We start from the raw sequence: 23,580 nt of genomic DNA on the forward strand, positions 1-23,580 counted from the left end.
CACCATGCAGCCATTGAACTTGGAGGACAGCAGTTCCTGTCTCAAAGTCTTGTAGCATGAACATGGAAGGACATGCAGTAGTAGGGAGCAGGGAACATTCAGCTTTTCAAATGATACTGCAAGATAATCTTACCTCTTGCTAGGTAAATATATGCCTTGTCTCACAGGGTGCGTCTCATTCTTTTCTTAGGAGCGCACCAGGTAGACCTTAGAAATGGCCTTTGAAGAGTAACCAAGATGTGATGACTGTCCAAGGAAGTGTTTCAGATTCAATGACTCAGTTGAATTCATGTGCTTTTCTATTTATTTTTTGGAGGAAAACAAACAAACAAAACAGAAAGAGTAAGGAAAACTACTCTGAAGACATCAAATAAAATGTCTCTGAAAGGCAACCTAGGAGGATGGAAAAAAAAAATGAAAATGCACAAAAGCTGAAGTTGGATACAAAGCCGGACAGAAGGTCTTGTCTCTATGCCAGCAGAGCAGAAAGGACTGGCAGTGGGAAACACGGTCCTTCCAGGTCTTAGCTGGTGGAGGGGAGCACCCCTGATGAGAAAGAAATTTAATTACTTCTCAGTATTTGTTACAGACCTTGTCTGCTTTCCTCCTAGGCATGTCAACACTGTGCAGTGGCGAGAGGAACTGTGGCAAGATGTGTGGTCTTATCAAGATATTTTACCTGACTTAATACACTCTCTTTTTCAGAAGTAAATGAATGGCTCCAGCCAAAGTTTTCCATTTTGCACAACTTAAGTGCACTGTCTTTCACAACCATTATGCTCGTTTGCATGGGTTACCACCAGTGATTAAATCTTAGCTGTAAAGCCCCCACCATTACAGTACATTAAAGCTTGTAATTGTGTCCGCGTTTGTGTGTCAAGAGCAGCCTCAGCCATGTCCATGTACTTTCCATCCTTTTATTGATTTCTTTGCACCAAAAAAGTCACAGCTTCTTCCATTTCAGGAGATGTACTGTAGTTCTTTTAAAACAGTATGACACAGTTCAGTAGCTGGAATGTGCTGCAGAGCTGGAACTGCTAGATAGCTTGTTTTTAATTTTCTCCACAGGAAAGAGTAATGTGTAACTTCTCAGCAGAGTAACTGTCACAAAGAAAGAGGATAGAATAAAAGGCATATTTTGGCTCGTGTCAAGATAAAAATGAACAAAAAAAATCTTTCTCACAGTTCTGTCTTTATAGCTCTGAAGCTGAATTTATATCAAGATTTCTGGTTCGAATGAGAAACCAGTCTCAGCCACTCACATGAAACTGAGATAATTCAAACTGTCCAACATTTTCAGTATGTTGGTTTTTAGTATTAGAAATGGATCTCTAATTAATGCTGTAAGAAAATCCTGTAAAAAAACAAAACAAAACAAAACAAAACAAATATCAGCAGAGAGTGCTGATGAAAGCAGGGAGTGAATTGTTAATTGGGGGAAAACTTAATTGCACTTTTATATTTTGCAAACTGCCTTTCACAAATACTCAGAGAGCAGTCTTAGCACTCAGGAAGGGCACTCTAAAGCAGCAGGAATTTGACCTCACTGCTTTTATTTGCAAAAAATATTTTAAAACTGCTTTTAGATATTGTGCTAGAATTTGAAGTAGTGATTTCTTTTTAATTAAAATCTCCTAAAAACTGATTTGACAGGGTCCTCTGAAAGGAAAGGAAAAAAAAAAAAAAAAAAAAAAGAACTGGCAAATTAATTAACTAAACTAGAAGGTCAGTTTTAAAATCCTGCTGCAGACTAATTAAATCCTAGACGCTGACATTTTTGGCTAAAAATTGCAACCATAGTAATTAGTGTTGCAGGAAATTTCCATATGCCATTGTGCCAAATGAATGAGAGTATTTCATAATTGTTCCTGTAGGACTTCTTGCAAATAGCTGGGAGGGACACGATTCTATTGTGGGAAATCTGCAAAGGCACTGTAACACTTTCATTCCAGTAATACTGGCTCCCCAGGTCAGTTCTGTGAAGGAGGGAGAAGCCTGACAAATGTTAGAAATATTACAATTTATTATTATAGCATTCTCTACTTCTTGTTGCCTAACTACTTTTTTAAGTATTGCTATTTTAAATCACTTAAAGAACTAGGGCAAGCGATTAGTCAAAATGCTGTGAATATATCTACATGCTGAATATGCAATTAAAAATCACCATTGTGAACAATTTTATGTGATAAAACAAAAGGTGCTGTTAATTATTTTACCTCCATACATTTAAGCTAAGTATTCAGAGAGCTTTTTCTGTAATCATTAACTTTTTCAAAACTGCTAAGGATTTGTTAAATGTCAGACAGTGAAATTAAAATGTCAGTATATGACTTAAGGGTCAAATAGACTTAATAAACCTGAACAACACTGCTCCATATTTATTTCCAAATTTTCTACTGGAAAAGGAGGTAAAAAATGTGAAATGAAATCTTTTTTTGTGCAGTTTGTGCAGTTTTGGATGTAGCATATTGTTTCTGTGAGTTATTCAGGCCTTTCTTATATCTGAGCACTGTGCAAACATCACTGAAAGGGAAAAAGTCTGCTCCCATCTTGAGGAGCATTGATATAAGATGATGATCTTGGTAGTTTTTCTCTAATAACTCTATCTCTTCAAAGAAAATTAAAATGTCAAAATAAGAAAATGACCAATTTACCCAATAATTAAAATAAGTAAAAGATAAATGGCTGATTGAGGTGAGAACAGAAAGAGACTGCGATATTGCACTGAAGGACCAGACTGAAGGACTGCACAGCCTGCAAACGTCTGAAATGTCCATCTCCATTCTCCTCTTCCTGGGCACTACTTGTTCCTATTATGTCCCTCTTTTATTCTCCACAAAAGTGGTGTGATTGGAAAAATAGTTGACAGTCTCCTCTGCAGTTAGCTAAGCTGCAAAATGCTTAGCAGAGTCGCACTGTATGAGATGGGAGAGAAACTTTCAGAGCCTCTCCCCAAGCCCTGCTGGCCTAATGTCCCCAAGTCTCTGCAGTTAGTCTGCAGTTTCTTCTTTCACAGACTAATGTGATGGTCTGTGACTGACTGCAGCAATCAAAGAGCATTCAGGTGCATGTAGAGAACAATTTTCTGGTTGATGTGTTCTTTCAGGTGAACTCATTCAGTAAAATGGCATTTATCTCATACTTGTCTTACAAAATTTCAGTATTTTTTATTTTATTTCAGGTGGAGACTATATGCCTTTCAAGCTATTGTTTCAGGGTCTGTGCAAATCTAAGCCTTTCCATGGTAAAATTCAAGGGTGAGACTGAATAGCAAGTGGACATAATTCATGCTCCCAGTGGCAGAATTTTGGACACGTGCACTGGTGATTGGTAAATTGTCCAGAGAACATGGCCGTTCCAACTCCAGGGTGCCTCAAGTTTTACACAGGATCTTGAAGTTCAGGGGGATTTGCACAAAGCCTGTTCCACAGGGTTGTTCAGCCTACAGTCTAGGAGCTATGCTGTAAGTCTGTAAATGCAGTCTGTTGCAACTGACCCTGGGAGTGGGGCTTTAGGGACACTCCTGCTAATATGGTGCACCTCCTCCTTCTTGCAGAAATGTAGCTTGGGGTAAAAAAAACTTGTGTTCCCATGCTAAATACTGCACCAAAAAAAACGTGTCAAGATAAAATTTACAGTAGGAACTTGTGACAAAACATTTGTTTGGGCCCCTCCTGAATAGCATAGCATAGCAAGCCTGGACAAGTTTTACAAATATAATTTTACCTGGTTTTTATGGGCATCTCAACATTGCTTTTCCTTTGGGAAAACTTTCATCAGGAGCTACTTTCCCACTGCCCAGGAGACATGTCCACCACTTCCACTTCTGCAACAGTATCCTTTCACAGGAAACAGTAAGCCCTAAGAATATTCCAAGTGTTTTGCTCTTGTAGCACTAAAATGAGCTGTTAATCATAATAAATCATGCAGTTTCACAACAAGGCCATCACTTCTGTTTACCTTGGCAAGTTAACAGCTTTGGCCTCTTCTAGAAATAGCCCCTCAGGCTCTTCGAATGCTTAGGCAGAGGAGGATTACACTTTCTATGTGCTCATCCCTAGAACTGGACTCCTGTTTTTTTGCAAGGATTACAACTACACAACAAAATCTCAACAAAAAGGGGCTTGCAATCTGCAGGGGCACAGGAATCCTTTATTCAGGCCCAAACTTTGCAATAGTATTTGTCCAGTGGCAATAGCTAATAGCTGTCAGTGTGGACATCATCACTGGAATGCATTTGTGTCAGCCATTTAGCAGTATTTGATTAGGGCACCAAGCAAGGGAATTTTTTATAGATCTACTGTATAACACTAAGACAGGTATCTCGTATCTCTGGAGCTTACTTCCTGAGCCCTAAAGGCCAATGCTGGTGCTAAGCCTTCCTTGCCTCATACGCAGTAAGCATAGGAATAGGGTACCTATGCTGTTTTTACCAGCTTTGAAGTTTGGGAGGAGAAAAAGCCATGGGAGGGCTTTGCTGTGCACAATGCATCCCTTTGCAGCTGTCAGAGCACCACAGTGTATTTTTCCAAATGTCCAGTTTGTATAAAGCTGAAAAAGTCTGAAAACATTTTCAGTGCAAGTGTATATCTAATGCAGGCATGGTGGCAAGGTCTATGGATTTGGAAAGCATATTTAAAATTGAAATGTTCTTTCGATATCTTCAAATAGCAGCAGGATGCTGTATAATTTACACTGGGCCTCATGCAGGCAGGCACATAATCCAGCACCCTGAAGCAGTGCGTGCCACATGCTGAGTACTAAGAAGTTACTCGTGCTCATAGCATGTTTGAGGGGAGAGGAGAGGCTGGTAAACTCCCTGAGCAACAGTGCTTTTCTTGAGACAGTTCATCCCCTCTGAACGCTTTGGAGCACATGAAGCTGAGCTAATCATCAAGAAACCCTCTAATCTCTATCATTACTTCTGTTTTCATGTTAGCCATTGTGACAGCTTTTCCCCCTTGTCATCAGAGGGAGAAAGCCGTGGCTGCTCTCTGGTGAGCCGAGGGCTATGATGGTAGGCTGAGCTTTCCCAAGTTAGTATTCAGACTTCATACGCAGGCAGCGAATGGAGAGACGATCTTGGAAAACTGTCGAGAAGGACCTGGCACAACGGGGGGCTGATGTCGCGTCACTCTCGGCTGACTGTCAAACAAAGGTAGAGCCAGCCACGTATTAATTTGCAGAGAAATAAAGAAATAAACCGACGACTTCGGGCCCTAACTGTTGCAGCCAAATAAATAATACAATAAATCATCGAAATGAAGAAATGTGGCAAGAGGCACTGCAAACCGAGAGATATTTTGTCACTAAATTGCAGCATTAATAGTGTTTTGAAGCCTCACATTTAAATTGCCTATTTCTGACACTCAAAATGCACATTAGGAAAATGATGCTTATTTTATAGTTACTCATTAAAAGGAAGGGGATAAATAAGACAGAGTTTTAAACTATAAATCTCTTTCATAACAAACAACCAATAGGAAAGCATGGGAAAGGCAAACAAATGGATAGTGAAAGAATGACTTTTAAAATGCTTTGGTAATCTAGGGTATAAACGAGCAACTGTCTCATCTGGTCTAGAATGAGTCATTTTTAGAAGATCTGAGTATGATCCTGAAGGCTGGAGATATTTGTGTGTTACTTGGAAATGAAGAAAATAGAAAAGGTTATTACTTTTCCCTTGCAATAATTCAGGCATTGTGCAATTATACTATTTGTCTCTTCTTTACACGATAACAATTTCACATGTATTTCCCCACCTACAGATACATCATCTTTTCTCACCTAACAAGACATAACTTCAGATTACCTTGAACAGCCTGTATGACAAATTTCAGGAAAGAAGGAACTTACACATCACTGTGGCATTTAGTCTGGTTGGAAAGGTCTTCCATGATCACCTGTGTAACTTTCCAGCACTCGTTAATGGCTGCTCAGTACCCTGCTGCTGATCGACTATTTGCATAGCATCTGCATTTATCTAATCTTTATTTATTTTCTAAAGACTGTAAAGTTACAGCTCATTTGCAGTGCTTCAGGATTTGAGTATTAAACAAAAATGCAAATACAGCAGTAAGCCCTTAATGAGATGTATCCAGCTCATTTTTTTCAGCATTAACTCCATTCTTTATCTTATTTGAGCACCCACAGTATAAACTATTCATCAGTTCCAAAACTTCATTTTATTATGTCATCGGCTGCTTCCATGTCTTTTACAAGTTTAAATTCTAATTTTATCCACAGTAAGAATAATAATGATGTTTCAAACTGGCATTTATTGTCCAGAAGAAAAGAGCTCAAAAACAGTGTTTTCTTCTGGAACTTACAGAGTTACCAAGTCAAAATGCAGAGATGCACACTGCTGGCTTGGTGGCACTTGGCTGCTACTTTGCACTAGAAAGACAAGAAAGTCACAAGTCTAAGAGCTAGTTCCAGCCACACTTATAGCCATAAAAAGAGCTCTTCTTGAGGAAGTTCAAATGCCCTGAGGGCGATTCCTCTCTTTGGAAGGATCTGAGCACATTCCAAATTTATACTCCCATTTTAGTTTTATGAAGCAAATGGTATAAAACAACATTTTGCATCCAAGAAAAGGGAACTCAGTTATCTGCTAGTGCTGCAACGTGATCTAAACCCTGTTGTCCAGTGCACCAGCAATCTTGTGCCCTTTGGCACCACCTGTGTCTCACCCCAAAGCTGTTCTCAGCTTTCACATGCTCCAGCATGTAGAGCTCCCTTCTGTAGAGCCCTTAGAGACCCTCTTCACATACTTCAATTTAGGGCTGGATTGCGCAAGGGAGAAAAAAATGAAAGTGAGCAGGGTTTCCTTTGTCTTCGGGAATAATATTTGTTCTTTGTCTCTTCTGAAAATGAAACCATCTAGGAGAAATCAGCCTGCAGTTCTGGTCATCCATAAATATGATTTCTTTCCATTAGGGTTACATTCCTTTGCAGTGACATGGTCTGCACCAAGGACCATCAGCCTCTCTGTCAGCTCTAGGACATTGGGTCTATCTCTGACTGTACTGACTGTCATTATTCTGATACTTTTTGTCCTCAAATCCAAACTGAAAAACAAAGTTCAAAGCCAAAAATTGCCTGAGGATTTTGTGAATGTTTCTACTGCAGCAACAATGTCAGATGAGCTAAACCAAAGTTAGCAATGCTGTGGGCTATACAAACTATATATTCTCCTTGGAAATTGCACTCATATTCATTAGGGCTCAGTTTTATCTCTCATTTTTTAAAAGCTCCACGTCCATTCTTCCTGTTCCCTCTACATCTTGTACTATAATCCATAAGTTTGTACATTCTACAGATGTGATGAATGAGCTACAGAGAACAGGATGCATTTTGCTCTGCATCCCTCACAGTAAATTTCCATTCATATTCACTATGAGCAAAACAAGGCTCTATAGGTTTTTCCTTCCAATTTTAAACCATGTTTATATGAGTTACTGAATTTTATGCCCAGTTTGGATTTTATTACTAATAGGTTTAGCTGAGCAACAGAATCCAAAACTATCACTGTAACAACTTCTGTAGTATCTTTGCTGTCTTGCTTGGGAAAGAATGAGCTTTTGCAATTTGGATGTTGGTCTTAAAATCCTCACAAGAAAGACTTCATCAGTGTATCACCTATAAAACTGATAAAATAATATATATCATAACATAATAATGTATGTCAGTAGATAGGGGAAGAAAAAAGAGCTCCAGTTCCTTAATGACTGGAAAATGCTAATATATATACATAATAAATAATATAGATGCTAGAATAAATATTATAATATAAGTAATACAATAAAGATGGTAATATAATAAAATCCTGGGGTTTTTAATCTTCTATGTTTTCTCTGGATGCTGCAATGTTTCTCAATTTTCGCAGTGGAAAATTTTATAAGTGGCTTGTCTTTATTGTTAGTTCATTTGCACTAAAGAATTATCAGCTTCACAAACTTCTTTGTAGCTCCCAGTGGAACTAGTGCAATTATATACTTGTGCCAATTTGGCTTCTTAGCAGAAGGTATCTATTGGAAGAAAACAAATCTCTACATTAGATTCCATCATGAACAAACAAATCGTTTTAATTGGCTGCGTAATGAGATGGCCTTTTGTAAAGTATGCACTTGGAAATTTCGCTGGTAAAGTTCTGCATAGGATGAACATTGTAGTAAAACTAATTGTATAAAGTATAAGACAGGTTTGTTTCAGCTTTTGAAATTTAGATCTTTCATGTATTGCTTTTTATTATCTGTTTACAAGTTTTTAATAATTTAACTTACTGAAACCCCACTATTTTACAACATTACAAACCTGGTTTTAGTTGTTAAGAGAAAATAACAAGGTATTTTACTGTAGTCATAGGCCAGTGTCATTTCAAAAGGATGTTATATCTCATCCCTTAAAGTGTAACTGATTTTAAACAGATAACATCAGAGTTTAAAATACATTAACTTTACATTATTTAGGACCTGGAGGTCCTGGTAGACAGGAAGTTGGCCATGAGTCAGCAGTTTGCCCTTGTGGTCAAGAAGGCCAATGGTATCCTGGGGTGCAGTAAATACAGCGTGGTCAACAGGTCAAGAAAGGTGATTCTCTCTCTCTACACTGCCCTGTAGAGGCCACATTCAGACTACTGCATCAATTTCTGGGCTCCCCAGTGCAGAAAAGACAAGGATCTCCTGTCCAGTGGTGGGCCATAAAGATGATAAAGGGCCTGGAGCATCTCCCATAAAAGGAAAGACTGAACAACCTGAGTCTGTTCAGCCTGGGGAAAGGAAGACTGAGATGGGATCTGATAAATGTTTATAAATATCTAAAGGCAGGTGAGAAGCAAATGGATGAGGCCAGGCACTTCTCAGTGGTGTGTAGTAATAGTGCAAGAAGTAATGGCCTAAAACTTGAACATAGGAAGTTCCATACAAACGTGAGGTAGAACTTCTTCACGGTAAGGGTGACAGAGCACTAGAACAGGTTGTCCAGAGAGGTTGTGAAGTCTCCTACTACGGAGATACTCAAGACCATCTGGATGCCATCCTTGTATTGCAGGGAACCTGCCCTAGCAGAGGACTTGGTGATCTCCTGAGGTCCCTTCCAACCCCAGTTCTGTGATTCTGTGATTATGTTTAGATTACTTAATTCTACCACAACCTGTTCTCCTGTAGAGGACTCTAAATGTGTGAACCAGTATCTTTCTAGTGGTGGAGCAAAGGAGCAGCTCTCTCTCACCTTTGAGATGATGGGACCCATTCCCACAACAACTTCATAACTATCAGCAAAATCTTTCTTACTACCTCTGTGTGTTGAGAATTACTGGTGCCCAGGCCCACACCCAGCCCAGATCACATCATAGCACATCAGAAGTGAAAACACGCTGACAGTGGAGATTTCCTTGGCTATCCTCAAGGTCATGAATGCGGATGTGTATTAGCTTGGGCAAAGTGAAAAGCGAGTTTAGAATACAATAAAAAGATCCCCAAACACTGCCTGTCCTGTGATTTTATTGATGAGGTAAGTGGTAAGAATTCCTTGAATAACTGAATGCTTCAGGTACCCATTTTACAGTGAAGCCAAGCAAAGCAGATTGGCTTTGTGTCTAAAAACAAGTTCAATAAATCCATTGCGGAGCTTTTGTGCACTGTGCCTGTGCAGCAGGTAGCTGTTAGTAGGGATCTTGGCTCTCCCCAAACTCAGAGAGGTAGGTATGTGACAACTTGCCTGGAGCTGGATGATAGGTCATAGAAGAAAGTTACAATGCTCTTCAGAGGATAAAAGCCATTTTCCAAATGTCTATCAACTATATATTTTTGCCTGTTTGAGTAACCTTTATAATGTTGTTTTGTACAATCTCACTCCCTTAAACATAAAGCACGTGTGCACACTCCCAACACGCTTACTACAAGTTTTTCTATTGCTATCCCCATCAGCTAAAAGCCATCAGTGCCAACTCTGTTGCGTACAAGTGTGGTCTCAGAAGACTTTACAACAAAACATTCCTAAGGTAAAGGCTTAGACATATCTAACTAATGAAGGTGTGTTGAATGAAAAATAGAATAGTACTTTTAATGTAAGTGCTTCCATCAACCTCTTTAAACATTTTCATAAATTATCTGAAGCTACCATATTTCTCTGTTGATTATGATCAATGTATCTGAAAAAAGGCTCATGTTGAGACACATGAAATCACTCACCAGTTACCATAATGAGCAAAGCAGACTCAGTGTAGGCTCCCTCCCACAGTGCCAGCCTTTCTGAACTGATCCTGCATGGGCTTCCCACAGGCTGCAGCTCTCTCCAAGCACTGCCCCAACACGGGTCCATACGGGTCTCCACCAGCAGCAGCAGCTCCTCCAGCCCTCCTGACCTACTGAGAGCTCCACCCCACAGGCTGCAGCTCTGGCTTGGGCTGCTCCTGTAGGGGCTCTCCATGGGCTGTAGCTTCTCCAGGCCTCGTCCACTGCTGCACCGTGAGCTCCTCCATGGCTACATGTGGAGATTTGCTCTGTGTGGTTCCCCGTGAAGTCCTGATCCACTGATGCACATACTTAAACACATATAGCTAGAAGTGCTGGTAGTCCCATTAACACTGAAGAGAATAACTGTGTGCATAACACTTGCTTCTCTGAAGCTTTGCAGGTTCAGAAGCTTGTGGCATTCAATATTGGGTTTTAAGCTATAGATTAGATTGGTGTTAATAATAAATCTTTTTTTTCTGTGAATATTTTTAATGTTTTTTTTTTTCTGTGAATATTTTTGCCTGAAGACTGGAAGATAGCTGATGTCACTCTGGTCTTCAAAAAGGGCAAGGAGGATCTGGGAAACAACAGGCCAGTCAGTCTCACCTCCGTCCTCAGAAAGGTAATGGAACAGCTTGTTCTCGATGCCATCTCCAAACAATTGGAAGAGAAGAAGATCATCAGGAATAGTCAGCATGGATTCATCAATGGAAATCATGCTTACCAACCTCGTAGCCTTCTATGATGGCATTACCGGCTGGGTAGATGGAGGAAGAGCAGTGAATGTGATCTACCTTGACTTCAGCAAGGATTTTGATATTGTCTCACCCACTTGGCCTCCCTTGGTGGCCAAGAAGGCCAGTGGCATCCTGGGGTGCATTAAAAGGAGCATGCACAGCACGTCAAGCAAGGTGATCCTCCTCCTCTATTCTGCCCTGGTCAGGCCTCACCTGCAGTACTGTGTCCAGTTCTGGGATCCCCGATGCAAAAAAGACAGAGATCTCCTGGAAAGAGTCCAGCAGAGGACCACAGAGATGTTAAAGGGCCAGGAGCATTTCCCCTGTGAGGAAAGGCTGAGCGAACCTGTTCAGCCTTGAGAAAAGAAGACTGAGAGGTGATCTGATTAATGTTTATAAATATCCTACTGAGTGTGGGAGTCTTTTAAGAATAGTGTATAGTCCATGGCCAACCTCTTTTCAGTGGTTTGTGGGAATAGGACAAAGGAAAATGGCCATAAACTTGAGCATAGGAAGTTCTGCCAACCAATATACAAAGGAACTTCTTCACAGTAAGGGTGACAGAGCACTTGAACAGGCTGCCCAGGGAGGCTATGGACTCTCTTTCCCTGGAGATACTCAAGACCTGCCTGGACGTCTACCTGTGCAGCCTGCTGTAGGGAGCCTGCTTTGCAGGGGATTTAGATTCAATGATCTCTGGAAGTCCCTTCCAACCCCTACAATTCTGTGATTCTGTGATTCAGTGCCAGAAATGGGCGCTCCTGTAATTTGCATTAGTTAGTACCTTTTTATTAGAGAAGACAAAAATTAAATGTGACACAGAAGTAATCAGCTTTTATTCATTGGATATTCCAGATCAGCTGGTGGCACACTTCTGGCCTGGCCTGGTCCATTGGTACTGTGAGGGTAAAAAAAGAAAGAAAAAAAAAAGAGAAAATGAAGAGAAAATGTAAGAGTTTTCATTCAAAAGCACTGTGTGCTATCACTCAATCTCTGTCCATTTTATTTCAAGAATACCTGTTCCAGTGGTAACTAAGTGCAGCACCCATTTTCCTACTTAGTATTCAGCAGACACTTGCCTTGACCTCACCTCTCCAAGCTTCCAAGGTTTGCTTCTCTCCCTTATACCCACTGTACCTCCCGTAGCCCTTAGAAGAACCTCAGTCAAGCTTTTCACTGACAAACACATCCTTTTCCCTTCAGTATTGGTTAGATACAGGCATGAAGTTTGCAATCAGACTGAAAGATTATTTGAACCATACAAATATTCAGTTGTTGGATTGCTGCATGGGCCAACCGAACACATCTTAGCCCCAAAGGCTCCCAGTGCAGCAGCAGTCCCTGCTGCAGCCTCACTGCTTCAGAAATGACCAAGATCTAGACATTGGTTTCCCAATCTGTGCTGTCTATGAAATGACTTCTACAGGGCATTTGGATGTTTTCACGAATCAGATATGTTTGAATTATTTACAGAATGTGCTAGCTTCAAAGAACCTAATTAGAGTAGAGCAGCATGTTTCGGACTGAAAAAAGCAAGCTATGCTCTTGTAAGTAATTGTAAGTAATTACTGCTCTATTGAACAAACTCAGGAGAGTGAAATGCATAAACAGATTTTGAGGAATCTGGGCATAGTACATATTTTCACGTCCAAGGTCTTTGTTGCTGTATCTGTGAAATGCCTTAAGTATATTTTTGCTAAAAGAATAGCAGTACTGAAAGCTCTATCGTGCAACATAGTCTACTCAGCAACAAAGAGGTGTCTTGTTTCAGTATGAATTAATACAAAATCAGTACTTATACATCTCCAACAGAATTCTAATATTTTCATGGAATTCTATATTTGAATTTTGCATCAAAATGGAACATATTTACCCTCAATGCTGCTGACATTCCTGTTATGTCAAATTATTTGTCTTCATTTCAGCAGTCACAAATTCTACCATAAACCATAAGGAGTTTCATATTCCGTAATCCAGTTTATAGCAGGCTTCAGTTACCATAAGAAGTGTCCTTATAAAAATGACATCCAAACATACCCTACATATTTCTGCACTATAAATTCCATATGAAATTCACTCCATTCTAAAGTCAATTCAAGAGTCTATGATCAAGACTGGAGATTCAGCCTGGTAGCTTCAAGTTAAACAATGTTATTCCTGTATTTTATGTATCATAGCTGACTATAAAAATTGTGGAATAGGAACTTAACTGAAAATTCTCCAGGGAAGTGTTTGATACAGAATGCAGTATGTTCATGTGTAGCTATATTGCCTCTGCTCTGGTGACAGAAAAAAATACATATTTTTTTTTTTCAGTAAACTGAATGCATATCTCTCAAAAGTCTCACAGGGAATGGTTATTTATAACACCAAGCTGCCACTTTAAGATGGGTATTTTTTTTTCTTTTTTTTTTCCGTGAGTACCACCAGCAGTAAGGACTCCAGGCAGAAAATCAGATTCTGAGCGCCTGCTCTACTGGTTCTGTTCTTGTAGTGTAACCTCAAGGTAACCTCAAACTTCTGCTGAGATGATAAGGCTGAAATATGGATCAGATCTGATCATTAAAAATCTATGGTCTTAAACGTATCAAGTCTGTTGGCAAGCGAAAAATTCTCATCTGTGGGCACCTGCAAACCTATTTACTTATTATTGTTCTTTGATCCCCACAGGCTGAAAGAGAAATGAAAGATGTCATCGCTCTCCCCTTTTTATATTTGTGGTGTATCTGATCTGTACCTCAGTCCTTCGGTTATGATTTTACTGTGCACTATTTACTAAGCACAGGTTAACAGCAGCCTACCTTGTATACTCCCAATCAAAATCAAAGTACCTTCCGCATGTCGGGGGATATTCTGTTATTAAACCCCAGCATTATTAGTTTTTCTTTCCTTTTGACAACAGAAATAAAAACGTGTCAGCAAGAGAAAATCTTCAATTATCTGGATTTTTTTGAAGGGCAGATCTGAGCCTTCTGAACCTTATCCTATTTTTAACAGAGTTTTCTACAAACAGGGAAGAAGTGGTTTGACTGCTCGCCAAATCCTCCAGATCCAATTCAAACACCTCTTCCCTCTCCCAGCTTTGTCTAGACTAGGATTTGTAGGGGGGCTTGTTTGCAAATGTTTGCTAACCCTGTCTAACCTATGTGAAAAGACAGGCACTATTAGGGCAGACTGCCTATAACAAATGCTGATCCGACCTATGTGAGGCCTCCCAGATGTCTGTCACCATGGTCAGCTACAGCCTGGCAGCTGCTTGTAGCTGTGCTGCCCAAAGTACATCATCAGAGGATTTTTCTCCCTCTAAATGCAGTGTTAGCTTCAGATACCCTTAAATGTTTTTCCAGTGGATATTGCAATGGGACAGACAGGGAGCACAGAAATCTACTACATATGACTCAGCTGGCAAAAATGTGTTTGTGTGATGGCTCTTCTATTAGTCTAGCAGAATCCATAGACTTCCACGAGGAGTTTTCTGAAGAAGAGCTGTGGGACTGCACGTGCACCGAATATTTCAGAATGGAGTGGCCTCAAAGAACATGCAGGCACACGTGTTCAGAAAAAGTGCACATCATGCTCTGTCTTACAATGGTCATCATCCTCAGGGATTTGTTTAGGCACTCTTCATACAGAGCCAGACTCTGGGTCTCCTGAAGGTCATAGTCAGAGCCTGCAGGCACCCAGCTTGCAGGAACTGTATATCTTGAGCTGAAGGTCAGTTTCCATGTTTTACTGTTAGTTTTTGGTACGTCTCTTGAAAACATGGCTTAGTTATTAAATTCTTATCACAGGCACTTGTTCTTAAACACTAGAGGATGTTTATAGTCTCCATCCACTTGCACTGCCCTTAGGATCCCAGTGTAAAAAGGCTTTGTGAGGACTGTGCATAAGGTTTTTCTTCCACATGAAGAATCTCAGTGATGTGAGTGGGGAGATGTTTATCATTGCCTCACAGAATGCCTCCTGCCAAAGAGAAAATTGTTTGCTGACTTCCAAAGGCAGAGGAACAAACAAAGGGAGTGGGAAATGCTGGTCCTGAGATAGATGTAGTTCTTTGCCATTGTGAAAGCCACACTCTATTTTTAGGGTCTGAACAGTTATATAGAGGGACATTCTCTTGACCAGCATTTTTAAAATACAACTTTCATTACATGTTAGAGCTTATGTAATCAATATTCATACAAAAAACTGCCTGCATTCTTCCCCTTCAACCTAACCTGCTGCTGAAGCAGAAATTAGGCTTTGCTCTTGCTGCTGTTTCTAACTTGATGTAATGTTTGTAAACTATATTTACTGGATTTTTTTGAGGTTCAGAAGAGTAATTTTGTGGACTACAGGGAGGGGGGAAAAATCTTTCTCTGTCAGGGGTAATTGTCCCTCCAACATGAAATTTTGGCTCATCTCCTGTTTTGAACAGGTGGACAGATTCTTTAAAGCCCAGCAGAGATTAAAAAAAAAAAAAAAAGAAAAGTGTATATGATTCTTACTTTTTACCTTGAATTCATTACAAGCTTTGAAAAATGTTGGAATGTAGGGCTTGAGTCGCTAAAACACATGGATACGACTTGACATATTACACTTTTCTGCTTTGCAAATACACCTGAAAGGTTACCACCCAGTGAAATATGCAGACTCATTTTATGAAAAAAATTTGAGGCTCATCCATACAGACTTTTCGCCAAATTATGACACGATGTTTGAGCAGGTGCACCTTCCCTGGTGTGTGGATATAGTTTGCTGCAGCCCAGAGATACTGGCATTAAAAAGCAGGTGGAATATGCTTATCCTGTTTTAATTGAACTATAATATTCCCTCATCAGAAAACAAAGCAGCCATGGCATCAGAAATCATCATAATTTTCTGATGCCTGTAAAGGCAAGAAAGCCGCCTCTTTCTGTCTTATCTTCTAGTCAGATATTTGGAACAAAAAGCTTAAATTACACTTCCTTGTCTCCCAGACCTAGTGATTTTTAACACATTTTTTTCATAGTCTGTGAAGGTCTAGCTCTTTTCTGAAAGAAAAGAGTAGCCATTGTTCCTTGGTAACTATTCATGAATATCTGCAGTGTGTGTTGCTAGACTCAAATTAGCTTGACACAAGATGCTGAGCAAATTCTTGAAATACCACATACTCGTTCTCTGAAATACGAATCCACTAGTGGCATTTAATTTTTGTGTTTGTTTTTTTTTGTTTGTTTTTTTTCTTTGGACGTATCAGGTTTTTTTTGTTGGTGCTGGTAGGGATTTTTGTTTTTGCTTTTGTTTTTGTGTGGATGATATCTGAAAGAAACTGTTTCAGTGGAAGAATGAGACTCAGGAGATATGTCCTCCTCCTCCTGTCCTCCACTCATGTCTCATATAACTTTTGAGTGAGTCAGTTTCCCAGTGCAATAGCAAATTACTGGTACTTCAGAATAATTCTTTAATAGCATTAACATTATTTCCTGTCTTCGCCTCTATTGTTCCATTGGGTACAGATTCTGCCTACACAATAATTGGCGGGAGAAACCCTGTTGAAACTCTCTTCATGTGTTTCTAAGTATCCAATTAGTAAAACCTCATTTGCCTACACTATTCTGCCACACGTGGGTATGGCACACATTCTGGCAATGAAACACCTTAGAAAGACAGTGATTCTCCAGCTGTCGCACATCATTTGTCTGCCTCTGTTCAACTCAACCACTCTTCCCGTGGCAAGTAGGTAGACAACCCCTCCTGTTTATAATGAATACAGGCTACGTGCACAGAGTGGCTATATTTATAGTTTCCATCCTACGACAAATATAATGAACAACCATTTCTCCATACAGCCACGACTTCCTGCAGTGCTGTGTGCTTTCCACTCCACATGAGGATGGAGAAAACTCTGTTTCTTGGAGTCCTTCAACACCTTTCAGGTTTGGCCTCTTGGCAATTAATGGATATCTTGAAAGCTTGCTAGAAAATGCAATTCTTTAGCACTGCAGCACTACTCCATTTAGTACTTTGCAAGTGAGTTGTAAAAATTTGCCCTGGAGACAGGGAAATGCAAATATAAATTAAATGGAGAACTAATAACATAACATTATGGAACAATGCAAACCATTTTGGACACCCCACAGAGAAGAAATCCATGCATTCCTTTCTGAATCATCTTTATGGAAATTTCTGTAAACGTGCCATTATTAAAAGAGAGTAGCAATTATTTCCTTCTTTGGTTCATCAGTTGCAGGGAGGGGAGAATCAACAGGGGAATTAATTTTGTTTTCTTCCCTCTTCTCTTTTTTTCTTTTTTTCTTTTTTTTTTTTTTTGTGTGTGTGTGTGTGTGGGCTTGTTGGAGAGCTATCAGACAACAGGAACTGACAGCATGGAAGCCTCTGCTGGTAGAACAAAGCAAGAAAGATAGGAGAAGTGGTCAACATCATTACAGATGGGGCTCCGTAGGTGGAAGTAGTTAGGAGAGCAGCAGAAGCAGGCAAGATTGCAGCTAACAAGGCTGCTGAGAAAGCCAGAGCTATTAAGATATGTTGACATAACATTTGCAAGCTTCACAGGGGCCATCATTATAAATTAGATTTAGTATTGATCAGACAGTTCAGTACTGGGGCTGGAAGAAAACTGGACACTGAGTTCTTTATAAAATCAGCACTTAAGATTCTGCCTTCTGATTAACCCAGAAGAACAGAAAACGTTGTCTCCTAACTGACCTCAAACAGCGTGACTGCTGTCCCCTTCCTGGGAGCAGTTAGAAAGCTGCAGTCATTTGGAGTTGATATAATCTTTCAAAATTGCCATTACAGTCATAACAAAGACATGAAAAAAGTGCCGGTAAGATACAAGTTAAATCCAACACATGGCTGTGAATGCTAGGAAACTCCTTGCTAATGAGGCCTACTGGAGATTTTGCAGTGTATAATTCAGGATGAAAACTGGCTGGCGGTATATTACAAGGTGTACCAGGGAAGGGATCTGGTGATTTAACACACAGGGAGAAAGCAGCTTGTGAGGCTCGTTAGATCAATGGGGATTCCAGTTCTATACCTCAAATTATGTACCCTATCTTCTAACATTCACCCTTTGCTGTGCAAAGCCCATACCTTCCTATTTTTCTCCTTTTTTTTTTTTTTTTTTTTTTTTTTCCTCTTCTTTTGTTGCAGCTGTGTTTTTTCGGGTCTTTCTAGAAAGCACCACCAGAGCAGAAAATACCTGAGGTTTATAAGGTAGCCACAGGTAATTCACTGCTGCTGAAATTGTCTAAAATGCACGTTTTGCCACACTCTGTATTGCTTGGCAGTGTGTATATCCCCAAGGAAATTGCTGCTGACAGCTCAACAAGTTGCTCCACACCAGCCTGCCACCTGTGTGCCATATCATGGACTGGGGTTCTCTCACCATGCCAAACCCCAAAGGAAATACAGCATGGGGAGATGATGTTTCTCCACCTCGTTCTGCTTCCATCACTGAGTGGCCATATATCTTTCCTGTGATGCTAGAGAGTAGTTGAGACATTTCTTTCTGCCTGACTGACTTGAGTTCAAGCCTCAAATCTTGAAGGTATGGTGGCACTCCCTTAGCCTGCTCTTTCACTCTGCAAGAACTTAGCACCATTGAGTCCCCAAAAAAGAAACTGGCCCTAGGGCCGGGCTGTGCCCACCACCACCTGCACATCTCCCAGAACTTCCCCACTCCCACAGCAGGGAAAGCTCAAACCTTTAACAGAGCCATTTTAACACACTTGGTGACTCCGAGCATAACAGAAAACAGACACTGACATCCATGGCCCCTCAGGAAACATGGAGCCTGGCCTTAACTTGCTCCTTTCCATGCACGTTTCTGCTTGACTGCTTCCACACAAACATCCTGTGTCTTAAATGCATCACCTCCATTGGCAGCCAAGAGTCGAGTTTACTCTTAGTCAACTCTGAACTACCACATCCCTGGAAGCAGCTGCTGATACAATAAAGAGACCCGACACCATGCCAGCACTTAGCAATTAACAGCTAATGAAATACAGCCTCCCTTGTCCTCCTCTTTCAGGAGATAAGCTTCACAGACAGCAGCACCCCACCAGGCTTAGCCCAGGGTGCTGAGCCACACCAGGACCGCAGCCGTTTCTCTGCGCCTCCAAACCCTGCCTGCAACAGAAAGTGCCCTCCCAGAGTCGCAGCCACCTCAGCTCTCTGGCAGGACAGGTAATGCCGTTTAGAAGGCAAGAGGAGGAAACCAGAGCTGCTCAAGCACCTGGCTGCAAGAGGGCTGGGAGGAACCGGCTCTGAAGATGAACTAACCATTCAAGCCTTTCTGTCTCGTCTCTTTCCTTGCAGTGCTCCGGGAAGGAACAGAGGCTGTCTGTAAATTGCAGTTTAAAACCATAATATCCCTGCATTGAACTGTCGTCAGATGGTTGCAGGTAAAATAACGAGACAAAAATGAAGGCTGAGGAAGGATTTTTATTGCTTTTAAAAGGTCTCTCTTGCAAGATGCTTGCCTTTTATTTCAAAGGCAGTGTCAGAGAGTATTAAGAAGGCACGGGTAGATACAGCCCCTGCATCTGAAGTGGGGAAAAACAATACTTTAATCACCACTCCTATTTATAAAGCAATGTTTCTTACAGTTTGTTTCGGGGTGTTTTATTCAGTATATCCTTCGTAACCGTTTCGCTTCTGACTTTCTCAGAGCTTATGGTAAATGTCAAAATGTCTCTTTGGGCTCATAAAATGATGCCATAACATAGCATCATTTTAACTTAGAATGGGTAAAACAACCTATAAAATAAAATGGGAGATTTTGACATTAATTGAAAAAGTTACTTGCTTTTCTAGTTTCAGCAGCTTCATGTCAGCATTAAAAGAATAAATCAGGTTACAGTTTATTGCAACATGTGATGACCTTTAAGTAATTTTATTGCCCATTCTGTTCCATTGCAGTTTTCTAATCTGTATTTTGTCTGAAGGAAATGAGAAGCAGAATTTATCCTTCCTCCCCTGTTAATTTTAATCCTTTTGCATGGAGCTGGATTCATGCTGCAGGCAGGTGAGTCAGTTTATTTTAGTTATTTGAGTCTTGTAATGTCTTCCGGTCAACTTAAAAAAAAAAAAACTACTAATTTTTGAGAATTTTAGAGCTCTTTATTGCCAACTAAGTGTGAATTAAAACTAAATGTGGCTGCTATAGCATTCAGACCTGTTCCTCTAACTTTGAACACTGGTAAATGGCTCTCTTAGAATCTGTGCAGTTTTCTAGCAGAAGACTTTCTTGTACTACCTGCCATTTATACAATGGATGTGCCTTCAAGGTAAATCTATACTGGCAGTTTTGACACATGTTTACAAAAAGCCCAACCCTGCACAAACACACACAGAAACACACACTAGGAGGGTGTTTTAATAAGGCTACAAAATTGTTTTAGAAAGTCTGCAGAATGACACCCTGCAAGTTTTCCTAAGTGGGTTTCTCAAACTATTTTTTTCTTTTAAGGGAGAGAAAAATACATTAACCAAATGCTTCTAGCTGAAATTAAAATGTCCATGATGCATTGCTTGAGGATAATAAATTTACACCTTCTGTTATTTCTATGATGCAGTTATAACTGTCTTAAAATATAACAGAAGATACATTATTCAAATTAAAGAGGTCTGAATTGAACATTTTGGATAGTTTAATAAAAAGGAAAAGAAAACAATGATGAAGAATAGAGAAGCAAAGAAGCCAGCAGCCAAAAAGCAGCAAGGGACTGGTGCTGTTGCCTTCTCAATATGGGCTGGGAACAGCTCCTAAGCCAGTGGAAAATCTCAGCTGACTGCTTCGATCAGTTTTCTTCCCGGCATATATTTCATCACTTCTCTTCATGTGTTAGGTCTATTATTATGAGCATTGTAATTTCCATTGTCATATGTCTAAGAGAAAATATTTCTAAAGCTTAGTAGGAGAAAACGTAACAGTTTAGATTCTTCCGTATTCTGTAATCTGATGAAGCATTTCATTCCTTTTATTATAATGATAAAAACTATAGTTCTGTTATTGCGTCCAGAGAATTCTGTTGGAAATCATAAGTTTTCTCAGACAAAGTTGTGTTTGACTATTTCTCTGATGAGGTTAAAGGTCAATTTGCTTATAGTTTCCATGCTTCATTAAAATTCAGCTTCTGTGCTGTGTAATGTGGGTAATATTAATTTTCTAAACATTGATGTACAGCAGCTGCGAACTAATTTCCATAATGGTTGTTCTATTCTAAGGGCATTAAACCTGAAACAAGGTGGATCCAAATGGAAAAAAATGTAGATGATTACTGGCCATCTGCCAAAAAGACGCTTGGGGACGTGAAAATTCTGGAATCACTGAAGGTTCATTTTGATCAAATATTCATATTCTGAGCCATGTGTCAACAATTTTACTGTTTAAAGACAAGAAGGTTGTGGAGGGGAATACTGACACCATCCTTCACAGGGGAGTTTACTTTCAGACTTCTTACATGAAGGAGAATATGTTGTTAAAGAATGGAGCAAACATTAAGATGTGTTCAAATGAAGGTGCAAAAGCACTAGAAACAGGAGTTGCTTCCCTTAGGGAAAGGGGGCAAGTGGGAAACAGAGAGGTCATAGTAACACACTCAGTTTTTAAGTTAAGATTAACCATATGTATGAACATTTGGGAAATGCTTCATGTATTTTTATTTCCACAGATTCATTGTACTGATACCATTAGACAGAACTATCTTTTTTAACTGAAAAAGCTGCAGTCCTCCAGGCTCACATGTAGAGGTGGAGTCCTAGATTTGGAGGCCTCAATATATAGACTAGCCAACACCTTCTCATTGCATTCATTCTGTGATACTTTATTTCTCTGCTACTGAAAGGCAACTCTTTCTTGGAAAAATTGCCTTCTCCATCACGTTTGGTCCACTTATTGCAGAATAGCTTAATAAGATCTTTCTGTGATCAGCAACGAGATTTTTCCAGCAGAATATTTTTCTATTCCTGAGCATTTCACAAACCGCCTCTGATTTTCTCAGGCAGATTTGATAAGCTATGTTATGCAAATATACATCAACTCACGGGCTGTGCACGAAGTCCTTGTGTGATTTGTCTTCATTACTGCTCCAGTTTGGTTGCACATCTTGGTCACAGGAACCACACATGACAGACTGTTTCTTCCTAGTAAGCTGAGCCTAAATGAGATAAACCAGGGAAGTTCTGTAAACCAATTAAATGGTTTTGAGGGCTGTTCCACCAATGGAAGATTGATTTGTGCTCCACCTATTTTATCCTTGCTTCCTTATCACTTGCATTTCCTCAACAAATATGCCATGAATATAAAAATGTGAAACAATTAAAATTAGCCATAAGTGAAAGAATTCCTACTGCAGGGAGACACATTTGTACTTAGCAAATTGGTGTCCAAATGCTTTTTACTTTGTTAGGGGCAGTGAGAGGGGAATGAAGACAAGGTCAGACATTTGAGGCCATCCCTGTGAGGGAGTAATGGCATTCTCAGGACTTACTCACTTGGATTTGGCAGAGAGACAGCCTACCATCCACATCAGACCACGGGTAGAAATGAAGTTTTGTGCCTACTTTTGTCTGTGCAGACAGGTGCAGAATTGACAGGGGTTTACACGTCAGAAATGTCAAAGACAGCTTGGCTGTGGTCTGTTTTTTAACTTTTTTTTAACTTTTTCCCTGCTGTCCAGGTTCAACCTTGCTTCCCCCCCCTAATCCCCATCCAGGAATGATTAGATCAGCCATTGATAGGTTAAGACTTTATGAGGAGTTTCTCCATTTCACCACTGCCCATGTTTTTCCCAGCCTAGACAGTGCTGTGTGTCCGCATTCACTCCCGTTGATGGTGTGTCAAGCAGTGACAATCTGGCGCTTGGTTTCTGATGCAACTCATACCAAAGAAATCTGCGTATGACACATACACTAAAAAGGTATTTTTGGTTCTTTGTGCTCTGGTTTTACAACATAAAAATGGCCAAGCCATCTCCAGTGGTGACCAGCTCCATATGGTCAAACATAAGAATAAAAGCAAACTAAGAACTGAGTGTTATTTCATTTTCCAGTAGTCCCAGAGACTTAGCTTACTGGTTTTCTAAGACAAAGACTAATTTTGCACCTTTGCATTTAACAGTCTTTGATTAATATTTCTTTTGCTTACATATCTAACTGCCTCTTCAACTGATTTATACCTGGACACCAGTGAAATAAAGTGGGAGATGCAGGCTGTCTTTACCAGTGAGAATCCTCACCCTTTTATCTTTTTACATTTAATGATATTAGACACAAGACTAACACTTTTTTTTAAATTGTTTCAGAACAGGTTATTTCTGAAATGAGAAGAAATATAACAAATTCCAATCAAAATGTGATAATTTTAGGAAAGGTAGCTGTTGCTGTAAATAATGCTCGGAATGAGAGGGAAAAAATAAAAATAAAAAGAAGACTTTTGAGCTCCAAATATAGCACTATAACAAGGGATTGTGTAGAAAATTAATAACAGCATTTTAGCTAGCTGAACTGACCAGAGTGGCTATCTGATTTTAACCCTGCTAAGAGCAAAACGTAAGTAATTAAAGCTGTTGGGTATGACGACTGCAAGGGGCAGGCAGAGCTTGGCAACACTGCTC

The 23,580-nt window shown here is 40.0% G+C and overlaps 1 long non-coding RNA gene across 1 annotated transcript; it reads left to right on the forward strand.

Annotated features, from left to right (window-relative positions):
• The first annotated feature begins 18,994 nt into the window (after nt 1–18,994).
• On the forward strand, nt 18,995–22,409 carry LOC125700991 (uncharacterized). The gene is made up of 4 exons (XR_007380130.1): nt 18,995–19,147; nt 19,280–19,365; nt 19,883–19,988; nt 21,191–22,409. It is a non-coding gene; the product is annotated as an uncharacterized LOC125700991 (long non-coding RNA).
• Nucleotides 22,410–23,580: the final 1,171 nt, after the last annotated feature.

Source organism: Lagopus muta, chromosome 1, assembly GCF_023343835.1.
Source record: "Lagopus muta isolate bLagMut1 chromosome 1, bLagMut1 primary, whole genome shotgun sequence".
Lineage (NCBI taxonomy): Eukaryota > Metazoa > Chordata > Aves > Galliformes > Phasianidae > Lagopus > Lagopus muta.